A 12178-nucleotide genomic window follows, 5' to 3' on the forward strand; every position below is an offset into this window, starting at 1 on the left:
CCGAGCACTTTGGGGAACTGTGCCATCCTGTAAAAATTCCTGGACCACGGCCTGCCTTTCTGGAGGTGTTCTGAGCATGTATATGTGCCTGCGGACTGAGGGGCGCACACCTGGTGTAGGCAGCGTGACTGCATGGCCTGTGAGACCCCCCCACTATGGCAGTTGTCCGCTGAAATGACCTAGTGGCCAAAAAATGCAGGACATTGAGCACCTTCTCCAAGGGGCTCAATGCTTGGGAGCACAGGGTGGGGGATGTAAGGTCATCTTCCCACTCCCTGACCAGGTGTAGGATGATACGGGGTGGAAACCTATACCTGCCATAGACCTGGTCATCAGGCATCCCAAAAAGGCTAGTCCGGGGAAATAAAATGCGGGCCCTGGCTATTCTCCTCCTCCTGCGGTGTCCCACGATCAGTGCTGCGACAAATGGGACATTCATCGTAGCTGGATATACGTGTTTGTTGTTTGCGTGCACTTTTATACTGTGCGCGGGGACACTTCCGTCTGCCTTCGTGTGGCGAACGTGTTGACGCCTATGCATGTCTTTTAGCGTGCATGGGTTTCCCGTATTCGATTCCATGAATACGTGTGTTTGTGTGTGTGTGGGCGTTCCGTGTATTTCCATGCATTACTTCCCCACTTATGCCTTCTTTTTCACGCGTTGTTCCCCATTCCGCGTGTTACGCCCCATGTCCCGCCCCCTTTTTGGTGTGTGCGCCGATGTTGTGCGCTTTCCCTGTGCGGGTCGTGCACGGCGTTCGGGATGTTGCAATGACGTGTGCGCCACGCACAGGTTTGGTGCACATCCCGAGGGAAACACGCGCAGGGACTTCCATGAATCGTTTTTTCACGCTTGCGCCAAGATTTTCGGCGCACGTTTGTTCCATGAATCAGTCCCTTAATGGCTGGAGGGTGCAAGTGGATGCAGGACTGGCTTCAGGCTTTGAACCAAGAGTTTATTCCTGGTTGTAAACAACCTGCAAATACTGCCACTCAGTGAATAACAAAAAAATGACAAGTTTGTGGTTAGGATTCTGCTCCATAAAAAAAATGCAATTCTACATCTGTTGTAGAGGACGTGGACGGCCACGTCCTCGCAGTGCCCGCTTTAATTACGGGCACCTCAATGTGCGGCTATTTTAAGATGTGGTTAAGCAGTTTAGCCAAAGATCCTGTAACAAGGGAAAACAGACAATTCCCGAGATATGAAAACAATGTCTGCTGTGTTCAGAAGCAAGCGAGAGAAGGCTATTCTTCCCACACCTTTATATTAAGCTTAAACTTAACTGATATTACTAATAATACTTCTGTGATTGTGTTTCAACTTAATGTTTTAACATTTATTATATACTTTAATCAGTTGTGATTGTAAAATTCAAACAAAGCTTTATACGAATCAAAAATGACATGACCTCAATAGAGACCCTAATTATTTGCACTCTTCCCCGAGTTCCTGTTGCATGAATGTGGGGAGCAAACAGCTGCTGGGATGTCATGAGCACATGTAAAAGTACGTGGTTCAAGAGTTGAAGAGTTACAGAGCTCTGCCTGTTTCTTCCGGCCTCTGTAATTTTGACGTCACAGGAAGAGGTCCCTTGCAGAGAGAACCAACGTTGAGGGATCTTGTGGGGAAAACTACCGCTGTCCACTTAATGTCTCCCAGAAGCGAACTGAAAGCCACAGTACAGAAACATCTGGGCGTGCTTTCCTCTAACACTATTCGTCTTCTGATAAATAGTGTTTCCTGTGTTATTATTGGGCATTTTACAAGTCGCAAACTTACCTTTAACTGTTTCAGCTTACACTAAGGAGAGAGGAGAGAACATGGCGAACTCTAACCTTGCTTAGACGGTATTTGTTTCTTGCATTTCACTGAAGTGCCCCAAGTGTAATGCGGGCAGCCTTCTGCCAAGTTAGTATGGATTCAAATAATAACGTTTCTGCTTGTTCTGTCAAGCAAATCAGTCCGTGGACACGCAATTGGAAACAAGTGGCAAATCTACATTTAAAGTATTCATATACTCTTGGATATGTATTTTGTACCGAAACGCGTTTGAATACCCAGATCTCGCCAATGGGATCATAGCACGAGCCCTGGGAGATACCATTCTCACAGGAAGGGGTGACACACCACACCCACAAATGATAATTTGCTTAAAAGTAGCGCATCAGCCTGCGTGCGGTCATCTGAACCGTGGATGCCCCTTCAGCAGGGGCATACATTAGTTCCCCAGCATCCCCGGATATCAGGAGGACGGGCTCTTATTGAGGGCCCGTCCTCTAGATTTCAGCATTGTCACAAGAAGCACAGAGACAGGCTGTTGCCAGTAGACTTCCAGCCCACCTCCATATGGGCATGGCAGTCCAAATATATGTGCTTGTTACACGTGCACCTTGCATTTAATGATTTATGAGCGCTGTCTGGTCAGCTGACACGCTCCAAAATGTCGATAGATGGTCATGAGCCAGAGATTTGCGCCACTCATATTTGCATGATTGTGAGAATCTGTCCCTTCTTTATCTTGCAGGGGTAGCGGTACGTACCAGTTAGATCAGATAATGATAAAGTTGAGTGCATCGAACAAACACAGGACCAATATTTTGAATGAGACCGTGCCACACTTCCATTGGCAGTAGAAATGTAGACTAGCTTCAGTATGTTGCAAATGTTAACCCTTTCCATTTCTTCTCTCGCGCAGCATCTGGAATCCATAAAATGATATAATTTCTCTTTCTGCACGCATATCATAAGGTGATCACTGTTTATGGTCCAGGCAGGTTGCCCACTCAAGATCTCTTCATAGAAACTGTCTTTGCGTACGTCCACTGTGGCACGTGGGATACGCACGGGCAGGTGTAGGTCTCTTGCTCACTGTGCCTATTGATTCAACCTAAAAATCAGGTGATGAGGCCCAGTAAGGCAGGACCATATCTGGGGTTGTTGTGATCATGTGCCATGGGGACGTGTCGTAGCACTTTATTTTATTTATTTTATTGTCAATTTGTAATTCGCTTAATACCAGCAAGTGGTTTCTAAGCCTGGGATCGGGATTGGAACCTGTGTTGCTGCGCGTTGTATTGCTTCCAAGACAATTTTCACCCATGGCTTTTTGTGTTTTCCGCTGCGCACACGCACTCTTCAACCACACCTCCCTTTTGCAAGAGCTTAGGGAAACGCTCGGCTACTGTGAATAGGAATGACGTTCCCGACATATCCAAGCGAGGGCATACGTGTAATGCCTTTGCAAGTCCTCCCTACGGGAGGCGCTTTCTCAGAACATGTCTTCCCTCTTGCAGTCATCCACAAATGATCGGAATGTTGTCTCCTAGCAGGACAAGGTTGGGGAACTAGACAGCTGAACACATTGTTTTATGTTTCTCTCCATAAGAAAACAACTCAGGCGTAGGGGGTCTAATTTTTTTATCTAGTGGTTTATGATCATGTTTAGCTCTTTCTTAAGTGGTACCAATGTTAGGAGATATGAGGACTGAGGACCAGAGTAATGAAATGTTTCGCCATGGATCACCTAATGTGGTGAAATGGCAAAGCCTAGATTGGAACCCAGGTCTCCTAATCCCACAGATGCAGCTTTATCGCTAGAGAATGAAAAGATGGCCCTGGAAAAACTTCCCTGATCACGTCCCATGCACTCTCCATAAAGAGAGGTGTCCATGTACAGGACTTCTCAAAATGTCATATTCCTTCCATAGAGATCATTCAAACGGAAACCATTTAACAAGAATCAGTCGTTTGCAGAAAAATCCTTTTGCACAAAGAAAATCATGTACTCACTTATATCACATAAAACGATCTGGTCTCACGTGATAATGCGTTACGTATTAGGGAATGCAGAGACTATTAAAAAGTGATGGAGAGAACGCTGTGAATTTAACTACATTATCTGTTACCTCAATACATTATTCCTGCTCGTCAAGGTTTTCACATAGAAGGCGTTTGAATATATTTCCCACTATATTCTACACATTTCTGAAGACATTACCCGTAGCTGGATGAAATTACATCCAATGAAGGAACGGAGAGTACTACATTTGAGGGCACTTCAAACAAGTTTACAGCTGAAAATCCATGTTTGTGATTAAAAAATGTGGGTTTCTCTACTGAAGCAGGATCTATGAGCCGAAACAAGTTGAGACTTCATTTTAGCAGCTCAAATTTGATTTAAAAGAGCCATGAGATTGTATTATGAGATTACGTTTTTTAGGTAATTCTATGTAATCTAATACGACGTGTATGACAATTAGATTTATTATGTCATTTAAGGATGCTATTATCACATTTTTAATGTATTGTGTACTACCATTGTGACATATTATCATGTGATACAAGATATTTTTGTTACGTGATATCAGCAATTAAATAATTATCTTTTTGTAAAAGATTTTTTATTACGAATTATAGCTTCTCTTTAAATGATTGTGGTTTGAATAATCTGTATCCAATGAATATGAAAACATTTTGAACGTGCCATTTGTACCAATAGGAATAATCTTTGAATTTACATAGAGCTCACATTGAGCTATATTTTGTGTTGTTGAGAGTTTGGAGGATAGAGCACTGGTGTACCAGGGGCTTCTGCCAACCCTGCCATGCCATGATGAGGACCATCATATGGAACGCTGCCACACCTCTCTGTGCCTCCAATTTATAGGCATGCAAGCCCTTTCTTCTCTGCGCATCAAGCAATCCATTGTCAAGCTGTGAAAGGAATGTATTAAGGGAAGTCGTAATCTATTCAAGTGGAGCAGCCACACCTCACAGGCTGTACAAATGGTGTGAAGATATTTTACCCGTAGGCTGAGTGTTTAGAGAAATTAAATGAACACCAAGCCCAGTCTGCATTACATGCTCAGAACGATTGCTTGAATCATTATCACACCATATTTGGCAAATAGAAGAAGCTGTTGTCATTCTTCTGTTCCCAATATGTTCTTTAATTGTCATGCAAACAGACAGGAACCCCCATTGGTGCTATTTGTCCCTATCCCCTTTCTCGTAGGTGATTTATTTTACAGAATGAGCGTGATTTAATCAATGTTTGAATTGTTTAGATACTGGGAAAGTGTTTAATTTACAGGCTGTGACTTATTTAGAAACTTGGCCAGGGAAACATATTCACGATAAGCAGGCTTATTTGCAAACAAGGCCAACCAAGATCATGCTGACTGAGCCAACATACATGTTCACACGGTCTCATGAGTAATTTTATTGGGCAAGAGGCCCCCCTTTTAAGCAACACTCATCACTCTGTAGGTCATTCCTGCTTGTTAGGTTTCCCCCTCTATTTTGCATTCCACTTAAAACAGTGAACATAATTGGGAGAAATTCGACCATCTGCATGGTTGTCGTGCGCTCGCCTGGGCTTTTAGAGATTTTCTATTAAATGGAGTGATGGCAGACCTACCACAGGAAAATGTGTGGGGCTAATCCACTCACATTTTCCTATGCTCACACCATGACTAATGCATAGATCTGTGTACTTTGTCATATTTAGTTGGTATGTGATAGCCAGGAGTGCACAATGCCATCTCCAGTAAGGGGGTCCGCCTTAAGGATGACACAAGTCCATTGAAGAAGTTGGGAGAAGTGCTTCGATGAGCATCTACCACCGTCTGCCATAAAGGACATTTTTGAGCCAGTCGATTTCCTCGATCCGCAACCAATGGCAAATCGCCATCTCGTAAAGACATCTGTGACTTCTGGACCAGTGCTCCAGAACTGCCGATCAACACTGAAACAACGATTCCTGACCCCGAGCTGCCATGAAGGCCAGCCTGCAGTTGTTCCTCCAGTTTCGATCGCCAAAGTGTATTGCTGCTTGATAACCGCAGCTGACACCCATTGCAAACTCTGTTGCAGAATCCTGCAAAGTGCACTGAAGCCGACTCGACCCCGTCGAGCACCAAGAACATCTACAGCACAAGGTACATTGTGTTTCTGTCCCACTGGCCCTTCCCAGAAGGCCCCTAGAGACATTTTAAGACCTACTGCTCCCTTTCTGTTAAAGCCAGAAACCTTAACAAACTGTTGTGGTTATTAACCATACCGACTACCCTCATGTCAGTATCCATAGTGCATCCCTTTCTTTGAAACTGTCTCTCCTCATCATTCCTTTAAAGGGTGGTTTATATTTCATAGTGTCGTTAGATTGTCTGTTGTGATCTATAAAGCAGATATGTTTAATACCACCTTGACTGGACACTTTTTTTATCGTTGGGTAATAATTGTATTTTCGCTGTGTTGCAACTAACTAACAATCCATGACCTTTCAGAGATAAGCCTGCCATTCCGTCCACATTACCAAAATTGGACAAGGAGGTTTATAATTTACTTGTTACTCCAATCTGTTTCGGATCCCTTCTGTTGTATTTGAGGTGTGGGGCTGATTGATGGTTTAGAAACCGATATTCACCCCTGGATCACTGGTACCCTGGAAGTTGATTTGTCATAATAATCAAGCGAACATGCACCGATGGTGCTGCCATGGTATCAAGGCAGGGCAGTCACTGCCCTTTGACCCTCCTCCATGCTGTGCTCCCTACCTGTCTCACTCTGGGCTGACCTGGCAGCAAAACAAAGCCTTAAAATGAAAAAGGGTCCAATCCCTAGCTGTACTACTCCCTATGCTGTACAGCATTCCACTGCCGCATATTTTTACCCGCTGGTTGAGAGGTAATCACACCGGAGCCCACCCTGGCACCCAACCTATTCTGGAGTGCTGTCATTGCCCTGATTCTGAGATAGAACCATTGAAGCAGCAGCATTTGTGAACTTAAAGGTAAGTTAAAACAAAAAGTGTTTGTAGGCATACATGTCTGTATGTAATGCAATGTGTGTGTGTGTGTTTGCGTGTGTGCAAGAATTTGAATGTGTTTGCACATTTGTATGTTTATGTGAGTGAAATTGTGTGTGTGTGTTTGTGTGTGTGCTGTACTTTGTGGAAGAGGGCTGAATCATGAAAGTTATTTATACTGATAATGCCAACATATTTTGTTTGCGCAACGTCATCCAAAGTGCTGTATGCAGATTTATAGTATAGAGTGTGGCTGCAGCTTCATGAAAGTGATTTACAGTGACCATACTGGCATAGATTGCGGCCACTGCATCATGAAAGTGATTTACAGTGCCCATACTAGCAACAAATATGGCCAAAACTTCAGGAAATTGATGGTGGCTCCAATATCAAAATTATTACACTCAAAATGCTGGCATATATTATTGCATAGCTTTAGTCAGTGATATACAATAGTAATAATGGCATATATATTGCGGGCACAGCTTTATGTTGGCATATGTTGTGGACACAGGTATCATGGAAATGTTTTAAATGCATCTGCATACTGTTGGTGACATGACGTCTTTTGGACTTTGCATGTGTTACCATATGTAACCAATTGAATGGATGTTATCCCATTTTTCTCATCAAAGTCATCTCACCATCCCGTCTTCTCTTTCTGACCTTCTTTATGCTGTTCTTCCCACACTTTCTGGCAGGATCTTTAATGTGGTCTTCAGTTTTAGATATTAATGTACCCCTGTCTCTATGTCTCTATCTTTCTTACCACTTCTCACCCTCCCGCCTTTCCTCCATCCTCATTCTATTTGATCTCTCTGCTCTCTTTGACACTGCGTGATCACTTCTCCCCCCAGAAACCCACTCCATCCTAGGCTCAAAAGACACCATACTGGATAGGGTAATCCCCCTTTTTTCCAATTACTCCTTCTGCATCTCCTGGCACTCTAGCACCTCCTCTCTCACACTTTCCCACACTGGGCATCCCTCAAGGATCAGTGCCATGGACACTCCTCCTCACTGTATGTATCTCCTTTCCCGTTAAAGCAATTTTATCCTTTCACTTCCATTACAACCTTTTTGCTGATTAAACTTCTTCTCCTTTGATTATAATGGAAGTCAAAGGATAAAAAGACTTGACGCATGGGCATAATCAGATATTCCTCTCCCTCCTTAATCACTTCCCTCCCAATTGGAATACATAACCACCTTCCTCCCTGACATACACTCAGCCTGATGTTAAACTTCTCCAAAATAGAAGTCATCTTTATTTCCAGCCTCCAATGACAATGTCACCCAGCCATCCCCTATCTTCTTTTTTCTCACTCCATCACCTAAAGCACACAACCATGGGATTCTCTTTTGGTAGTGAACTTAAACTTAGCCACTTTATCTAATAACAGGAATATCTTCCATCCCCTCACCCAATGCTCTGCCTAACCTCGACTTTTGCTCTATCCTGCTCCTTGGACTTCCTCTTTTGTAGCCCATCCAACAAAGTACTTGACTTTGCCACATACACCATCAACAACCTACCTAGATCCTCTCCCACCTTGGCAAACCATCACAGGGCTATATGGTTTTAATTCCTCTCAAATATGCCACTCATCATCTTCAAACCTATCCATGTCTAGCCCTGCACTATTTTGCAAACCGCATCTATCTCATTTTCACTTCTCTCCATTTCAGACTCTCTGCTCTTCCACTTTGAACAAAATATCTTTTCCACGCTCCCGCTCCGCGACCTCATTCTTCTGCTCCCTCTCAATACTTGCATCCATTACTGGAACACCCTCCTGCCTTCCATCCATGGAGTGCAGTCCATGGAACCCTTCAAGACCAGACCCAAGTGTCAGCTGCTAGCCAGCTAGCCAGTGAATGGTTATCCCTAACGTCAATGGTAGCTTCCCCCTTACACCCCGGCATATCCCATCCTTATTACAACCAAATGTGTATAAATTGTATCTATGCCAAGTACTGACCCATTGAATACATGAACCATAATTATTTACACCTCCTCTGTACCAAATGTTCTGTTTCTATGTGCCAAAGCATTCACCCTTGACTAGGCCACCCACACTCACCAACACAACAAATGGAAAAGGACAGCCTGCTCTTTCTGTATGTATTGTTCTTTGTACACCACTTCTTGTAAAAGTACCTGCCCAACGTACAAAATGAATACACTCGCTTCCTCTCTCACCCTGTCAATTTATTTTCTCTCTGGCATTTTGGAGTGATTTTGAGTGAAATATAGCAAATTATAAAACACAAATAAATAAATAACAATCAAGTGGTGCATTAAAGTGAATTCCACTATCCATATGTAAATTTAGAAGGATTTGCCTCCCTCAAGTCACCCATGTATTTATTTCTGGTTTTTTTCCTGTTGTCATGTGGGTTGCTCTTCCTCAACCTTACACAAAGTGAAAAGAAAACACAACTACATCTTTATTATCATACATGTCCAATACATACAAAAGTTGTAAGAATACAATTCATACAATTAAAGGGAATACAATGCCAATTCACTAAAACTCCCAAAATGATACAATTTGGCACACTTGAGCAATATGACATTACAAACTGAGAAGAGTTGTGAACCATGGATCAAATAATTCACCGCCTAATGCATACCAAACCTACATATTGGAGGATCTTTATCACAGAAATTGTCACGGCAGATTCCTCACCCCGCAACACGCGACTGAAGAAATCCCCTGAGTCTAAATGAACAGAGTTATGTACAAACTGGTCCAACAACAGAACTCTCTGGGTTTGTAAAAAAGACAGTCCACCAGGATCTGCTCTCTGGTTTGTTTCACAACCTTGTTCTTACATTGTGCACTAGCTTTTGGACATTCTTCCGGAGGAGATCTAACAGAGCGAATTTCTCCAGAGGGAAACAGGTTCAACCTATATCTTAAGAACTGAAGGCTCCAATAGCCATTGGGGAATTTTTTTAAATACCTAGGGATGATTCCCAAGGGCTTGTCATAGGATGACAAGCTCTTGCATAACTTTAAAGATCTCATCCTTTTAATGGATACCATTCAGTCTTGTCGGAATAGGTTTTTTAACCTCTTTTGGGTTACTAAATAGATCACTAGCAGTTAATTCCAATCCGTCCAACACCACCTCTGCACATTTCCTAAAGTTGTACAGAGGTCGTATCATTAGTTGCTTCAGGGCATCAGCGAGATCCTCATCCAGAGATCCCACAGTAGGAACCAACAACTTCCTGTACAAAGGCAAGATCCGCCAATACAGCTGACAACCCAATGATGTGAAACCCAGTTCAAATCTAAGTGCAGTGATTGGCAATCAATCTGGCAAACTCAAAGCCCGCTTCTACATCCTGGACTCCAACTTGTCAAACGTCAAAATTCAAATTTTATAACTGATTTCCATGCTCAAAAGTAATTTTGGCACTATGTTCATCCGGTAATAAGTTATCAATGGGCAGAATGAAAAACAACAATATTTAGACCTGATTTTCTGCATCTGGGCTGCGGCCTGTGTTGCCTTGAGCATAATACGTGGCATCAGGACACTAGTACTATCAACTGCATCCATCGTGAAACCCAAATACAAAATGCTTTTGGTCGGAATGATTTTCTGATTCCCAATTAACCATGTTTAACTCATTTTCTTCGTTGGAGCACTGGTAAATCTGATGTCACACGTCTTATTCTCGTTGATACTTAGTTCATTGTTTTTTTAGTGCTCCCCTATCGAACACAAATGCCTTTGCAAGCCCGGCAGAGTACTATCTTGAAGGAGCACATCGTCCGCGTACATAAGGTATGGAGCAGACAAAGCGGAAATCCTTGGGGGGGGGATGATGGGGCGAATGAAGATTTTGTCAAAAATTCTCTCAAATCAGCCAAGTATAGATTGAACAGACAGGGAGCCAATACGCTGCGCTGGCAGAGGCTCCTCCTCGACCGGAGCTCTCCGTCAGTGCACCCTGCCCATTCAGCCTAACTTGGAGAAAATGTTCTCATGTATGTGGACCAAGATGGATAGTAATGCCCCAGGTATTTTTTCCATTCCCTGAGTTTGCACCACAGAGGTTTTCGATGAACCAGTCAAAAGCCTGAGTATAATCAATTGATGCCATATATAAAGGCAGACTACCAGCCCCGGGCAATGCTGCATGGGCATCCCACAAGCGAGGCAGCGTAACTGCTGTTACCAACGGCAGCTGGGAGAGGGGCAGCCCCAACCTCCCCGTGGCTGCTCCTCTCCTCCCCCCAGCTACGGAGACACGCAGTCTCGGCAGCACAAAGCCACGGAAGGGTAAGGTGCGAACAGTCATCTCACCCTTCCTCCAAACAGCAAGGTGCTAAGCGCCATAAGGAAAACAACCGTCAGGCAGGGCCTAGGTTCAAAAGATCTGCCCCCACCAGGGGGCCAGACAGTCGGCTACCCGGCCGGGGGCTGCAACAACAGCAGCCCCCCCCGCATACACAACAAAGACCGAGGGCCTCCCTGGGTCCTATAAATATGAGCAGCATGCTCAGAGTAAACACAATCTGTTTGTGGACCCTGAACGGGGACCCAAGCAAACGGTAGGTTTACTGTTTATTCAGTGTCTTCCAAATCTTCTTGCTTCTTTAGCAATTCTTGAATTTCGCTGTACATCGCAGCGTCTTTTTTCCTTCCTGAACATTGTACTTTTCAAAGCAATTGCATTGCAGCCTTAACGAAGGAAGAAGAGGCAACCGAACAGCCAGCGCGGACGGCGTCAATCTCAACATCTCGGCATAGAGGAAATAGCGAGCGGTGAGCGTGTCGAAAACAAAACAAACAAAGACGCGTGCTGCGGAATCATCCCAAAACCAGTGCGAACGAAGGAGAGAGAGGCACCCGAGCAGCCCAGCGCAGAGGGCGGCCGATTCAACAACTTACAGGTGAGCCACCGCGCTGGGGCTACGAGGGAGGAAAAATAGACATTTGTGTCTGGGAAGAGATACAATTTGTTACAGTGGACCGGAGCCCCCGCGTTAGAAGGCAGGCGGGGCAAGATAACACAAGCCAGTTTTAAACTCGGGCAGAGTTACAGTCAGCTTGGTAGCACGGCGAGCCGGGAGCTCTTTTTTCTTGACATCCACACAGAGCTTGCGAACACAATTTCAAGCTCAGCGGGCCCAAATACTGCAGATTTAAAATAATTTCTGTAATATTGCACGGGCGTCCTCACAGCAAAACCAATTAGTTAAATACCAGTGAAACAAGACTGGGGGCTGCCCATTTTTAAAATAAACACCGCACAAAGTGGACACTAGGAGACAATTTTTCTTTGAAACCTGTCAAGAAGGCACCAGCCAACAGTTACCCAGCACGGGCAACAAATAGAACAG

General features: G+C 44.1%; 1 protein-coding gene across 2 annotated transcripts in view; it reads right to left on the reverse strand.

The window, feature by feature from the left end:
* Positions 1-12178, reverse strand: part of ADAMTS14 (ADAM metallopeptidase with thrombospondin type 1 motif 14) — a 622677-nt gene that overhangs the window by 279197 nt on the left and 331302 nt on the right. The window lies entirely within an intron of this gene.

Source organism: Ambystoma mexicanum, chromosome 8 (genome assembly GCF_040938575.1).
Source record: "Ambystoma mexicanum isolate Mex_15411 chromosome 8, UKY_AmexF1_1, whole genome shotgun sequence".
Lineage (NCBI taxonomy): Eukaryota > Metazoa > Chordata > Amphibia > Caudata > Ambystomatidae > Ambystoma > Ambystoma mexicanum.